The sequence below is a fragment of the Diadema setosum genome, chromosome 22 (genome assembly GCF_964275005.1).
Source record: "Diadema setosum chromosome 22, eeDiaSeto1, whole genome shotgun sequence".
Classification (NCBI taxonomy): Eukaryota; Metazoa; Echinodermata; class Echinoidea; order Diadematoida; family Diadematidae; genus Diadema; species Diadema setosum.
The window spans coordinates 9,265,609-9,280,305 of NC_092706.1; positions in this window are offsets into that span (position 1 = coordinate 9,265,609).

The following is a 14,697-nucleotide window of genomic DNA, read 5'->3' on the forward strand; positions in this document are numbered from 1 at the left end:
AATGTACAGCAATATAAAGATAATAGAAGAAAAAGTCAACATATTTTCACTTTTCTCGCATAATAAAAGAACACTTGACTTACCTCTTTCAGAAGGCAGGTGGAATAATATTTAACATACGTCAGTGACAAGTCGAAAAAATGTGCACTTTTTTCCATAAAATAAAATAAATGTTGTGAAATTCTCTTTATATGTGACACGTATGACATCATTCACTGTAGTAGTCTTCTCATCCAGCAGTGACTGCGCAAATACTTTATAAATTCATAAATTTGAACAGATTGTCAGATTTCCCAAAACTTTCACTGATTCTGATTTCACTACTCTACCAATATTGCTGCATTCACTCAGACCACATGTATAATTATGAAGGTGGACTTGTCCTTTAAGTTCTCTCTTAAAGATTGGGGAATGAGGACAAAGTGCCTTGCCTAAGGGCACAGCAGCTGCTGCGGACCAGAGGACTTGAACCACGGACCTCACGATTGAGTGTCTGCGGTTTCATCCACTGGGCTACCACGACTCCTTATGTAATAATTCATTAATTCTTGTTATCTTACTTAGTTTGATTAAGTGTGAGCGAGAAAATAGATAATCGTACGAAGGAAGTCTTAACTGACCTACTTTCCCCCTCCATTCAAAGAAAGGAAGAAGATAAATGGAGCTGACATATTTTTGTCTTGTAAAGTCAAAGTTGCTTGGTGATTTCCCTCTTACATTTGGGCCCTACAGAATTCATTAATAACATTTACTGAAGTGCGTACATAAGGTCGACATTGTCACATTGTTTTAGTTCAGTCTTCTAGCTCTTACTGACTTATTTGTTCTCACTCTGTCTTTCATTTTCTCTTTTGCATCTCGTCCTTACGTATCTAGTTGCTAATCGCTCTGACATGCAATATCCCCGTCTCTCTGAGTCTATTAACTCCATTTTTGTGTACCTGACAAGTGTCAGTGCGCTTGCGCGCGGTGCGGATATATATATATATATATATATATATATATATATATATATATATTTTTTTTTTTTTTTTTTTTGGTCATATAATATCGTCTCGGTTTGTGCCAATTTTATGCCGATATTAAGCAGAAATTGATAGGATTTGTAAAGATATTTGTGCGTGCGTGAGTGTTCATGTGTGTGTGTGTGTGTGTGCGTGTGTGTGTGTGTGTGTGTGTGTGTGTGTGAATGTGGGTGCTGAAGAAACTAAAACATCAAGATACATACCCCCGCTTCTTCATTTTCATTCCCTCTGCATGGCTTTGCCTATGAAATCCCTTTCACGTTTTGTTTGTCTCTGTTTTTTTTTTCCTTCGCCGCAGTAAAATTATTTACTGTCCACTTGAGTGGATGCAACAATGTAGGCATTTTCTTCGGAACATGGTTTGAGCGGAAAATTCTTGTCCATAACCCAACCTTTAGGCATGGTTAGGCATTTTGAATTACATCACCATTTCAGTTCTATACCTAGATACAAAATCTGCCTGCATTTATACCCTTATGCACCTGTATGCGTCGAGATTTCAAATGATTCAATGTCGCTTCTAGCGAAACGTTTGCTGAGGCAAAATGTATTCATCAAGGGGCTTCCTCCTTCTCCTTTATCTGCTTTAAAAATACAATCTCATGGTACTACGTTCTCGCAGAAGACTACAAAATCATTCAGTCAGAAAGATTATGAAGGGATCGAACATTGATTGATCTACTTGGAAAAAACCACAATAAAAATGCAAAGGTTACACTCCATACTTTACTCTATGTAAGAGCAAAAGAGATCAATGCAATATAACTTGAGTTTGAAGGATAAACACTCGTGTAATACGAAAAACAAAGGGGATGGACAGATAGAGAGATGGAGACAAGAAGATAGATAAATGGATAGATAGATAGATAGATAGATAGATAGATAGATAGATAGATAGAGAGAGAGAGAGAGAGAGAGAAAGAGAGTGGGAGGAAGAAACGGTAACCCACCGATACTTTATTATGCGTATACATGTATATCAATGTCTGCGCAGCTGACGCTAAACAGGACTTCAAATTGTTGTTTGCGATGAACTTTCGTAATATGCGCCATTCGAAATTGTGAAACATACACAAAACGAAGACGCATAGGAATAACAAACGCATAATAATTCTAAAATGAGTACATAAAATCATTCAACATAGAATCTGATGCACTTACATATCCCACAATTTGAGCTGTAGGAGTATAAAATAGACAGACCAATTCAACAAAGAAATGTAAGAAAAGACAGTACATAATCCCAGTAGCAGATTGTCAATTATAATATCTCGTCATTATTATTCCATTATCGGTTATACCTGGTGATGTCCGGGAAATAAATGGAAATCCGCAAATATTCCTTTACCTCATATAATCATAACAGGTTTAAACAGAATTCACGAAAGTGAGGAAACTCCGGCCCACAATCTGGTTACAACTAGAAGAAGAGAAAGAGAGAGAGAGGGAGAGAGAGAGAGTGGAAGAGATATAAAGAAAGAGAAGGAGGGAGAGAGAGAGAGGAAGAGACAGAGAGAGAGGAGATGGTAAACTCGCAATCATTAATGCAGTATGCCAACATGAGCATTTTCTTTTTCTCAATGCTTAAAGGGATCATATAGTTTTGGTTGAGACCTAATTTCAGGTTTCTAACATTTTTTGGTGAGATAATGAGAAACCTCTTACGAAATATGAAAGAGCATGTAATTCTATGAGGAATTCAACATTTATTTGATGAAAATTGGTTTTGAAATGGCTGAGATATCCAAAAAAGAGTGATTCTAATAAAGTGTGGGACCCACACTTTATTACGATCGCTTTGTTTTACTTTGTTTTTGGATGTTTCAGTAATTCCAAACCTGATTTTCATCAAATAAATGTTGAATTCCTCTTAAAATGGTGTGTTCTGTACTATATCATATAAGTGTTTTCTTTGTATCTCACAAAAAGTTAAAAGCCCAATTCTCATCTCCGCCAATACTGTACCATCCCTTTAATCAATCCGCCCCCACTGCAAGTGCGTGCATAACTCTACAGAGACGAAAGCGATCAAAACCCAAGGAAGAATAAAATCGTATGTGATTCTCCATAATACCACGCGGGAAAAGGTTTTTACCCCCAAAGGAAAAAGGGAGAGAGAAATAAAGGCTGCGTTTGTGTGTATTTTGTGTTTGCATCATGAAGATATGTGTGTGTGTGTGTGTGTATGTGTGTGCATGCGTGTGTGTGCATAATATGTGTGTGTGTGTGTGCGTGTGTGTGTGTGTGCGTGTGTGTGTGTGTGTGTGCACGTGTGTATGTGCGTGTGTGTGTGAGTGTGATGGTATATTCCATTTCACTTATTTTCATTTATTTTCAGTTAATAAAGCATGCATAGATACTTAAAAATGAGACAACGATAAGTGAAAGTGTTTAATGAAAAGGGAATGGGCCGTATCTAAAACTAACCCAGGGGGCCGTTTCATAAAGCTGTACGTAAAGTTACGAACGACTTACGAGCGACTGGTGATCAGTTTTTGTGCTAAATTATGGAAATTCTGATAAGTATAGCACATCAGAACTGATTACCAGTCGCTCGTAAGTTGTTCGTAACTTTACGAACAGCTTTATGAAACACCCCCAGGGAAAGTAAATTCAGTGCTTTGTCTCTTCTTTCCATAAGCTATAACAGACACAAAATTCGGCAGCGGCCGCACAATAACGCACACTCACATCATTACGTACAGAAACAAACATACACAAGCACATTAAGAATACATGAGATGCAATTTTCACAAACACACCCCTAATCTCATATCAATACAAAATCATATCGATTAATTCCAAAGTAAAAATACGCTTGAAAGCTTTCTTGAAACTTTTGTACAGGCTTATTACATGCAACATCAGAGTGTATGTAAAGAATTCTACAGTCGAGGGCCTTGAAATTAAAAAAAAAAAAAATCTTGACTTTTTGTAGGAGGAAGTGCGAATCAGAGGTAAGAAAAAATTGTGCCATAATCATTATTGTCTTTGTTTGATTCAAAATAATCAAGTATAGGGATACACCTAACAATCATTTATTATACATAAGAACATATTATACATATTGCACTCTGGAATGAATATATCACACGCAGTTAGAATAGAAAATATATGTGTTTGTTCTTTTTATGGAAAGAAGGAAACTGGTGGGAGAAGAGCGAGTAGAGAGAAGTAAGACATCAGATATGGAGGGGGGAGCAATAAAAAGAGGGAGATGAAGAGGAGGGGGGGGGGGGAGGAGACGAAGGGAGGGGTTTAAATTGACACCCAATTTGCAGCACCACTTTCAAGAGTTTAATGGGCGCCGAACGTGCCGCACCACAACTGCTCATGATACCTACATAGAGCCACGGATGATCCAGTGTACATGGCATTAAAAAAGAAAAAAAAAAAAATGGGAGACGCTTCTACAACCCACGCATACAATGCATGAGGCTTGAACAGTGAGAAGAGTTTTTAACATCGTTGATACAAGACTTCAATTCTGGGGTTACAGGTAGATAATACAACCCTTCTAACATTTCGGATGTTCTTTAAATGTATACATTTTTTGCCACTCTCTTAACTAATTTGTGTTTTGTTTTTTGTTTTTTATTCGTGTTAGTGTAGGTGTGGCCATGGGCGCCTGTGTGGATGTTGATGAATGACAATAATGGGTGAGTCGGCACGAAGCTTGATTCATTGTAATAGGTCAAATTCTAATTCTTAACACGATTTCTTACTGCGGAAACTATAACAACAACGACAGCAAAGACAACGAGACATTCTAGACATTCAGAAAAAGTGGTCAGGAATACAATGAAATGTTTTAATATCAAGGGGCAAATTGATCCCTCAGCGTTTTCGTTTTTGTCCCCGCCGAACGAGTTCGAGCAGGGGACTATGAAACGGGCTCCGTACGTGTGTGTGTCTGTGCGTCCGTCCGTGCGTCCGTCCGTCCGTGCGTCCGTCCGTGTGTGCGTCTGTGTGTGATCAAAATCTTCAATTGTCTTCTCTGTCATTTATGAGCCAATTTTGATTCTGTTTGCTTTATATGATAGCACTACATGGGAGCTTTGAAACTTCTACACAGAATTTCAGTTGTGACCTTTGACCTTGACCTTTGACCTATATTGTACATTTTGCTACAAAATGCTACTCCTTCGCCATTTCTAACCCGATTTCGATTCCGTTTGCTTTATGTGATGGCACTAGGTGAGGGCTTCAAAACTTCTACACAGAATTTTGACCTTTGACCTTGATTTTTGACCTATATTGTACATTTTGCTACAAAATGCTACTCCTTCGCCATTTCTAACCCGATTTCGATTCCGTTTGCTTTATGTGATGGCACTAGGTGAGGGCTTCAAAACTTCTACACAGAATTTTGACCTTTGCCTTCTTTGACCTTTGACCTTGATTTTTGACCTATATTGTACATTTTGCTACAAAATGCTACTCCTTCGCCATTTCTAACCCGATTTCGATTCCTTTTGCTTTATGTGATGGCACTAGGTGAGGGCTTCAAAACTTTTACACAGAATTTTGACCTTTGACTTCTTTGACCTTTGACCTTGATTTTTTACCTATATTGCAAATTTTGCTACAAAATGCTACTTCCGGCGGGGACATATATTACGCATCGCGTAATTTCTACTTTTCCTTGTTTTTTTTTTTTTTTTCTCCGACACATTATTCAAACCCAGTCAACTTGTCAGTTCTGTGAATCTGGGCTTTGCCACATCGAGCACCTAAGCTAAGAAGAATTTTACGACAAAATTCTAAAAATCGTCACACATTAAGGGAAATTTTGTCGTTGTTGTTGTTGTCCAGTCGAGGTATCGGACGATGTTCCTTTATTACGAGAACATTTTTTTTTTTTTTTATGACAACATTATTTTCTTTTTCTAGAATGTGTTCAAAGTGAACCTCTTTGTTATCTTGGCTGATGTATCATTCGAGACATGCTCATGTGTTCCCAATCTCAGGTAATCATCGGCTTCCTAGTGTTCTCGCTCATCATTAATAATGAGAGAATTCCCGCAGAATACGAAAAGAAGAAGAAGAAGAAGAAAGAAAGAAAGAAAGAAAGAAAGAAAGGAAAAAGGAAAAACGGCTCAGGGAAGTCAATATCTTCTCGCCTCAACACCTTCGGACCGTGGTACAAATTTCTCCTCAACACCCAATCACTCGCGTCCTCGCCTTGTACGACAGACAATCCGTGGATGTATTGTGCTAAAGACAATAAGATGTAGGGGAAAATAGTGACGGTCTCTATTTGTCGTGTCATTTTGTTTAAAAAATATCACACCGCTATTCCTCCCAACCCATACATCACGCTCCAAATCAAGCATACTACTAAAGTGTACGTCCTTCACTTTCAGAAACATATTTGATATGATATTAGTATGTATATCGTTCATATTTACGTATACGAAAACACAAACACACACATTATGATGTTAAGTATACGTGTATATTGTCTGTCGCCATTTCTGAAATGTGATATTATGTTGATACAATGGCAAATGATAACGCTTCTTGTGTCGTAAACTTTGTGGATAATCAGAGACGGCAAACCTTTCTCAACATGTAGGGCAAGTCCTGAATCCTGTCAACTCCACTTTGGCTTGCTTACTCCTCACAAAGTGTGTACTCGCGACTAGTCGCTTGCTTATCTCGGTAAGCCTATCTCACCGTCTCAGTAATGTTGATGGGTGATTCAAAACGCACGTCAATTCAAGCTCTTTGAGTGTTATGAAGTTGGCTGGAGTGTTTTTATGAAGATACTCGTGTATTTCAGGCATAAACAATATAGGCTGGTGCGAACAGTGATTACAAGATAGTTTGGTGATTGAATGCCAAGGAATAGTGTCATTTTTTGTTCCTTGTACTTTTTTCTTTTCTTTTGTTTTACAATCACTCCAGTCGATACAAATAAACAAAGCCAACATCACAGGTGGGCAGAAGACAAACGAATAGTGCCACACAAAATGAAAATGTGATATGAAACTTAACACGAACATGTGGTTTACTGCATAGATTTGTGTTCAAGAATATGTCTAGAAAATAACACCTGCTCCCACTTCCCCACATAAACATACAAATAAAAATTTCAGGGAGATGTTCAATAAACTAAATAAGTTTGTGGATATCTTCTCCCACAATTAATTCAAGACGACATTTTAAGGATATTGGGATATATTGTTGGCAAGCCAACTTCCGGCTACGCAAGTGGCGATATCGAAATTTACCGACAAACAGGGAAGTACATTTACGTGAGTTTTCCCTTTTTCTTTATCACTATTTGCGCGGATTAGTAGACGTGGGGAAGATTTCTTTGACAGAGAAATCTACTTAAATCCATATCAGTCCCCAATCCAAATGCTAGATGCGATTACGCATCCCCAAGTGAACGCGACGAACACGCAAACACCGAAGTGAATGGCGATATATTCTTCGTGAAAAAGACAAAAAAGATAAAAGAGAGAGTGAATAAGCGAGAGGGAAGAGAAAGAGGGGGGGGGGAGGGGGAGGGACAGGTCAGAAACTTTCAGTCCGGCTGCATCAAATGTGACACTGGGGCAATTTCCATCCCTCGGACGCGCAAAGCTCCGCGAGATGTTTGCAACTGAAAGCCGCCTTTAATCCATTTTAGAGACCCAAATTGGCAGCGTGTTTGCGAGACATTTTCAAGGAGCTTAACATAGATACGGAAGTGACAGATCTCTTATAGAAACATCGATGTATCAAAGGGGGAAGAAAGGTTGGAGAGCAAAGAGGAATGAAAGGATTCTTTGCGCACAAATCTGAGGAAGAAGAGGAAATGAAACAAACAGATTAACCAAAAGAACCGTATTCATGCTTTTCACTTCTCTTCAATGCATTTCACCTTCTTCTTCCAGAGAACATAATAGAAAAAAAAAAAGATCACAAAATGATCTGGAGTACATATGAGTTGACTGTACCTTGATGATTAGAGGTAATAATAAATTGAAAGCATATATAATTCGTACATGCACAAAGTTACATAGTTACATGTTACATTATCCATGCTCGGGGAAAGAGAACGAAAAGATCGAGGAGTCCACTAAAAAGCAGAGCTTGTACATTGTGGACAACTCAAACTTACTTAAAGGACAAAAAGCTTAACTATGTCAATGTTGATTGCTCTCATATTTCTCTCTTCAACAATATGCAATACACACATAACGCTTGCTCTTGCCCCTATTATTACAGGTAGCCTCATTATGGCGTTATCCCCCTTTTCCTCTGAGGCATCCTCACTTCAAACTAAACCTCAAACCCTATCAGAGCCTTATCCCCGTATAACCCTAAGTCCTTGGAGAAAATACGATCGGAGCAACTGTCGCAGGAGCAATCTCGTGTCACTCGTTACACTATTTCACACTAGATTTCACTAGGTTACACCAGGTCACACTTGGTTACACTACATTACATCAGATTACACCAGGTTTTACCAGGTCACATTCTTTTATACTGGGTTACACCAGGTTCCAGGTTTAATCGACTACGAGACAACAAGTGTTGTCTGCTCCGCTCATCACGTGACTTCCACACCCTACCTTGGGATTTTCGGATCAATAGTAGGCCAGCAGAGAAAACACTGCACGTTTTAATAACTTTGAAAGCAATTCCACGCCCATACCCATGTCGGATGGTTGTTACTCTATTTTTACCCCCCCCCCCCCCCCGAACATACTCTGTCCGTCTTCGCAAAAAGTCAGTTTCTGTTGCTTTAAGCAAGCCGACCGACCTACATACCTTGCCACAGTGTTGATGAACCGTAATCCACTATTCCACCGGAGTAACAAGTTAGCTGTGAAAATTCAGCAAGCACAATCAAAAAGGAAATAGTATTAGTCTTCCATAATCTAGTGATATCGGGACAGGCGATATTCTTATCAGGTGACACGACATTGCTCCTGCGACAATTGCTCCTGTCTTATTTTCTCCATGGGCTTAGGTTTAGGGTTAGGTTTGAGATAGAGTTTTAAATTTAGTTTGATATAAGGATTAAGATTAGAGTCATGTTTATGCTTGTGGGTAGAATTTATTTTTGGCTTAGCGTGCAGATATTTCACTGGAGCAATTGTCAGAGGAGCAACTGTCATGGAACAATTTGTCTCTTGCAATCGATTGAAACTCGTCTGCTCGACAATGCTTTAGGGATTATTGGGTCATTATACTGTCAATTTAGATACATACATTGTTCAAAAGACACTATTCATGAACCATTCTGTTTGATATTCAAGGAGAAACCCAGAAATAAAAGAATGAAATCAAACTGATATGAACTGAACTCTTGTTCATATATATATATATATATATATATATATATATATATATATATATCATTCCAAGTATTTTATATACGTATTGGTATGTGTGTGTGTGTGTGTGTGCTGTTAGAGCTCTGCAAAACGAACTGATATCGGTTAAAGATTTGATAATTGCGTCATTACAAGTAGGTGGTAACAACTCATCTCTCTTTGGCTCCGGTTTTGTATAGTGTCCTAAATAAAATCTCGGGAGTGAGTGTAATAAAATAGAAAGAAAAAGAAACATTTCAATCGTTCGTATGGAAGCGCAGAAAATTGACGGCCTGTGTTCTAATGGAGGGAAAGGGCAGGACTTGCCTCATTTCTCAACGAAATTTACCGCATTCTACACCCGACTTTGATGTTTCTCCGGAGAGGCGACGGAACATCTGCGCTGGCCCCCTTCAACGCTGTCGGTAATGGAAAACATACTTCTCGCGGTCTGGAGCAATCTCTCCATCATCGGTGGCAAGCCCATTAGAAGGCACAATGATCGTGGGCAGATTGCGATGTTTATCATACTGAATGGTGAGCGGCTTTACCAGTTCAATCTTTTCGACAAATAACATGTCTTCCAAGGCCTAAAGTTTTAAGCCCGCGCAGGTTACCGACATCATTATCCTCTCTGCAGATAATGCAAGCTCATGCAGCTGTCGTATTGCTGACAAGAACTATCTGAATTAGAGAAGCCGTGTTGCATTGTCTTAAAAGTAGGTTATCGCCCATTTATCCTTTGTGGTCGAAGCAGGTATTCATTTCTGTCTGAAACAGACCGTTGTGCAGCGTCAAAATAAAATGTCTCATCATTTCTCATCTGAAAAAAAAAAAAAAAATCTGTTTTGCCCCTCAAAATAGAGCTCCACGCATTCATGACGTTTTTTCCCCTATTGCTTCACACCGCATACGTGAAGAGAACAGCGTTGAGTGACAGTGTGGGAGAGCATTTCTTGAAGTAGTCGCGGAGAAACAGGGGCATTCTGTGTCAGTAGTCAGCCGTAATATTAAGCAATCTCTACTTGTGATATGTCAATCTTTATGGGAAAAATCTCTTTTTATGTTCTTTCTTGTCTCTTCTTAACCCTCTCTTGAGAAAACTTGGCCTTCCAAATTGTATTCCAGTCAGATGAATGTATATTATGTATCCTTCAGTTATTTCTTGACTGGCATGCGCAAGTACGCCTATTAGACACAAATACACACATACATACGTACATATGCAAAGTTTGACGCACACACATTACATCTCTCACTTACCCCGTGTTACCAATAACTTGCATGGTCAGTTAAAGAGAAGGTCTGGTTTAATAGGAAAGTAGTTATGCATTATGAAATATATTGTTTTCTTCTCTATACCTCAAAGGAATTGTTCCACATTGTGTTGGAATTACTTAGTATCAATTTACTCTCTCTATATATACATGTATATGTTTGTGTGCTGAAATAAACTGTTAGTGAATACAGCATGAACTTTGTTCCAGTTTTGTTTTTGATTTTAATATCACGTCAACACGTGGATAACCTACTCAATATCATATATAAATACTGCTGAGTAATGTGCGTCTCGTGTATTGTACTGGGCTTTGCCCTAAGACACTCCAAGGCACAGTCATCTTTCTTCACATTACCATTCTTTGTAGACATAAATACATTAACCACTAATGAGAATGTAACATTGTGGTTTTTGTCAAAACAAAAGAGAAAGAAAGATTTCTAAGAATCAAAAATTAAAACAAAATGTAACATAAAAATACATTTTCTGGAAATGAGTCACCCTGCGTCATTCAGGAAGTCCAGTCCTTCCGGTCACATTCTCCACTTTTACTTGCCAAATTTGGGCATAATGTCCACTCTCTGCCCTCCTTGGGTCAAGCTTTGACCTCATAGCCAGACATAGCCCTCCACCCAAACAAAGTGGCAGTAAAAGTGACGTAGGACTGTGCGTCGGTGGATTGGAATTTAAAGTTAAAATATATCTTTGGGAAGGGTCCTAAACCCAATAAATAGCGAAGTTTTTCTCTCCTCACTTCATATTGGAATCTTTGACAACGAAGAAGCAGCAAGATATTGTGAAGCAGAGCGAGTGATTGGGAGTCAGCTATCTTTGTCTCCGGCAGGGGGTTTGGGTTCAGTTTGATGAGCAGAACCTGAGAATAATAAAGAACACCCGTAACCAGCACTGCGAGTCCCGGCTCCATTTGTTGTTGTTACAAGTACATACAGAATTAATACACTGTTGGTCAAAAAGGTGGAATAATTTTGTTTTGAATAAAAGTCGACCGATTTGTTCGCATTTAAAAGGGTGTCTGTAGACAAGCTGGTATGTTATTGATTACGTAATGTTACCCCATTATTCAGATGATACTTGAACATGAGGAATGTGTTATTACGTAACGAAGTTACCTTGTGCAGACTATAAAGCCCTGTGCAGTTGAAATATTGCCTTTTTTGCTGATTTTGCACCGCATAGAGAAGGTTTATTTTTTCCAAGTTCCGTGTACTGTTAGCATTAAAAATCGGTACGGAATCCCCCTAGACTATGCCTGGTCCAATGCTGACGGCAATGCGCGAGAGAGTGATATGGCTTAGGCATGAGGGCTACAAGCAGACTCGCATAGGAGAAATCATAGGGATTTCACAGGGTGCAGTTTCTAAAATCCTTAAGCGTTATCATGCGAGAGGAAATGTACTGCCATGGAAATCACCAGGACGTCCCAGACTGATAACGAGTAGAGATGATCGCCAACTGTTAAATCTTAGCCGCAGAAACCGGAAGTTACCCGCGAGTCGTCTTCAACTCTTGTGGAGGACACATCATGGAATCAACTTCTCAAGATCAACAGTCAATTGCAGATTGATACAACATGGCTACCAAGCACGATGATTGGTTAGATGTCCACGCCTGACGGTTCGCCACGGGGTAGCTCGTCTCCTTTGGGACAGGTAGCACAGGACGCTTCAACTGGGACATTATCAACACATTATCTTCATGGACGAGAGCCAGTTCATCCTTAACCGTAGAGATGGGAGACAGCAAATTCGTCGATTAGCTGGGGAAAGCCTTCGGGATGACTGTGTCTACGAGACAACCCAAGGTGGAGGAGGCCCAGCGAAGTTCTGGGCAGGAATCCATTACGGAGGAAAGACGCCACTAGTGGTGCCGGATGGCACCACTAGTGGCGTTTACTTATCTAGTGAACGTCACTGTCTGCAGGGAGTTATTGGAGTTCCACTGTCTTCCATATGAAAGACATGTGTATGGATTCAATTTCCGACTGCGGGATGATAACGCTAGACCGCACAAGACAGCTGTAGTTAGAGAATTCCTAGAAGTAGAGGGGGTTGAGCAGTTGCCATGGCCAGCTTGTTCGCCAGATATGAACCCCATAGAACATGCATGGGATGCCCTAGGCTGAGCCATCAACGGCAGAGAGGTCATTCCTCAAAATCTGCAGGAGTTGGCAGCTGCGTTGAGGAAAGAGTGGGAAGCCATACCTGTCGACGTTATCAACAACCGGGTAGACAATATGCCACAACGTCTACGCGCTCTGATTCATGCTAGGGGTGGATATACCCGGGGTGGACATACCCGAAATGTCTATCCCCAATGTGAAATCTTAAGAACAATGACTAGATTTGATGGGAACTTGTCAATGGAATCACAAAACAAGTTATCTGGATAATTGAGTGACGTTTAAAACAAATATTCTGTTGATAAAGTTTCTTCTGTTATATCATCAATGTTTTTTCATGCCCATGATTTATAATGATTTAGACATGCACTAGTTAAAAATCACTGTGAACGTGTGTAAGCGGCATGATAACAAAGTCAAGTGATTGATATACATCAAACATATCATTTTCAAAGCACATTGAAATAGATATGCCTGTTAAAGATTGAGGAAAAAAAAGATTCCACCTTTATGACCAACAGTGTACATTACACTATTTCCAAAGTTGAAAAAACCCCAATATTAGTGCTTCAAAATAGATCCAAAATGTGAGTTTGGGATAGAAACAACCGCTGTAAAAATGTGAATCTGTATAATCAATGTTAAGTACTGTTAAATAGTCAAAATGTGAATAATAGTTATGATAAAAATGTTGCCAGACTAAACCGTCTACATTTATAGTTTAATGAGAAAAATACTTATATCTTCTTATATTTCAGGCTTTATTGCCAAATTTTATATGGTAGGATGTTTTGTGATACAACAGACCTACACATATGCATCAAATATGATATCTTGAAAATTGTTTAAATTACTGCTCCCAAAGGTAAACAGGAGCTTTAAACCACTCTCCACCCCAACACACACCAACAAAAAGACAATAGAACGTATAATACGTATGTGTCTAATTATGTACATGTATGTGTATGGTTACTGTAGTGTACATGTTGAATAATATTATGTGTGTGGGTGGTATAATTATTTGTATGTATGTGTAAGTTTATATATGATTATATATATATATATATATATATATATATATATATATATATATACATATATATATATATATATATATATATATATATACATATATATATATACATGAAACGACAAATCTGTTCATATCTACTACTGATAGCCAGAGGTTATAGCTGAAGTAGGTCTGTAATGCAAGGCATGTCACAAAAACAGTTTCTTTTGAATCATCCAAATAATAGATTACCTAGAGCATATCCCCGAGGGACAAATGAAGCATCCTGCCAAAATGATTTAAAAGAAAAGAATATTAGTATTTTACATTTATATAAGATATCTGCTCTTCTTTAATACTGAAATAGACCAGGCTGAACAAGTAAAGATAAAATCTCACAACAGTACGGTCCGTCCAAGTTAATCAATTCTTGTGTTGAGCTATATTCAACGCAGTTGATTGACAGATTGCCCCATATCGACGAAAATAAACACCGCTTAATAAGTGCTTATAAACGTCGATGTAGCGCAATCTGTCAATCAATGGCAATATATTCGAATTTACGAATTTAGAATTTGATATCAGAAAGAAGTGATTAATGAATTCTTATTCATTACTATGTATATTCATTTATTTATTCGTCTATTCACTTATTTATTTATTACCTATTAATTAATGCATTTGTTTAATTTTGCTAGAGTTATGCACGACAATTTATTGTCGTGGGGTTACTACAACCCACCGATAATAGGTGTGCGTCTGTAGGAGTATAGGAGATGACAGGTACACCCGTGTGTATAACACATCTGTTATGCATGCATCATATATAATGTCATGTCTGTGTGTAGGTAATCTACTGTCAAAATGTCTTCTTCCGAACGTTTTTTCTAGCAATCGTAGTGAAAACTGAGCAGGAAAATCTGTTT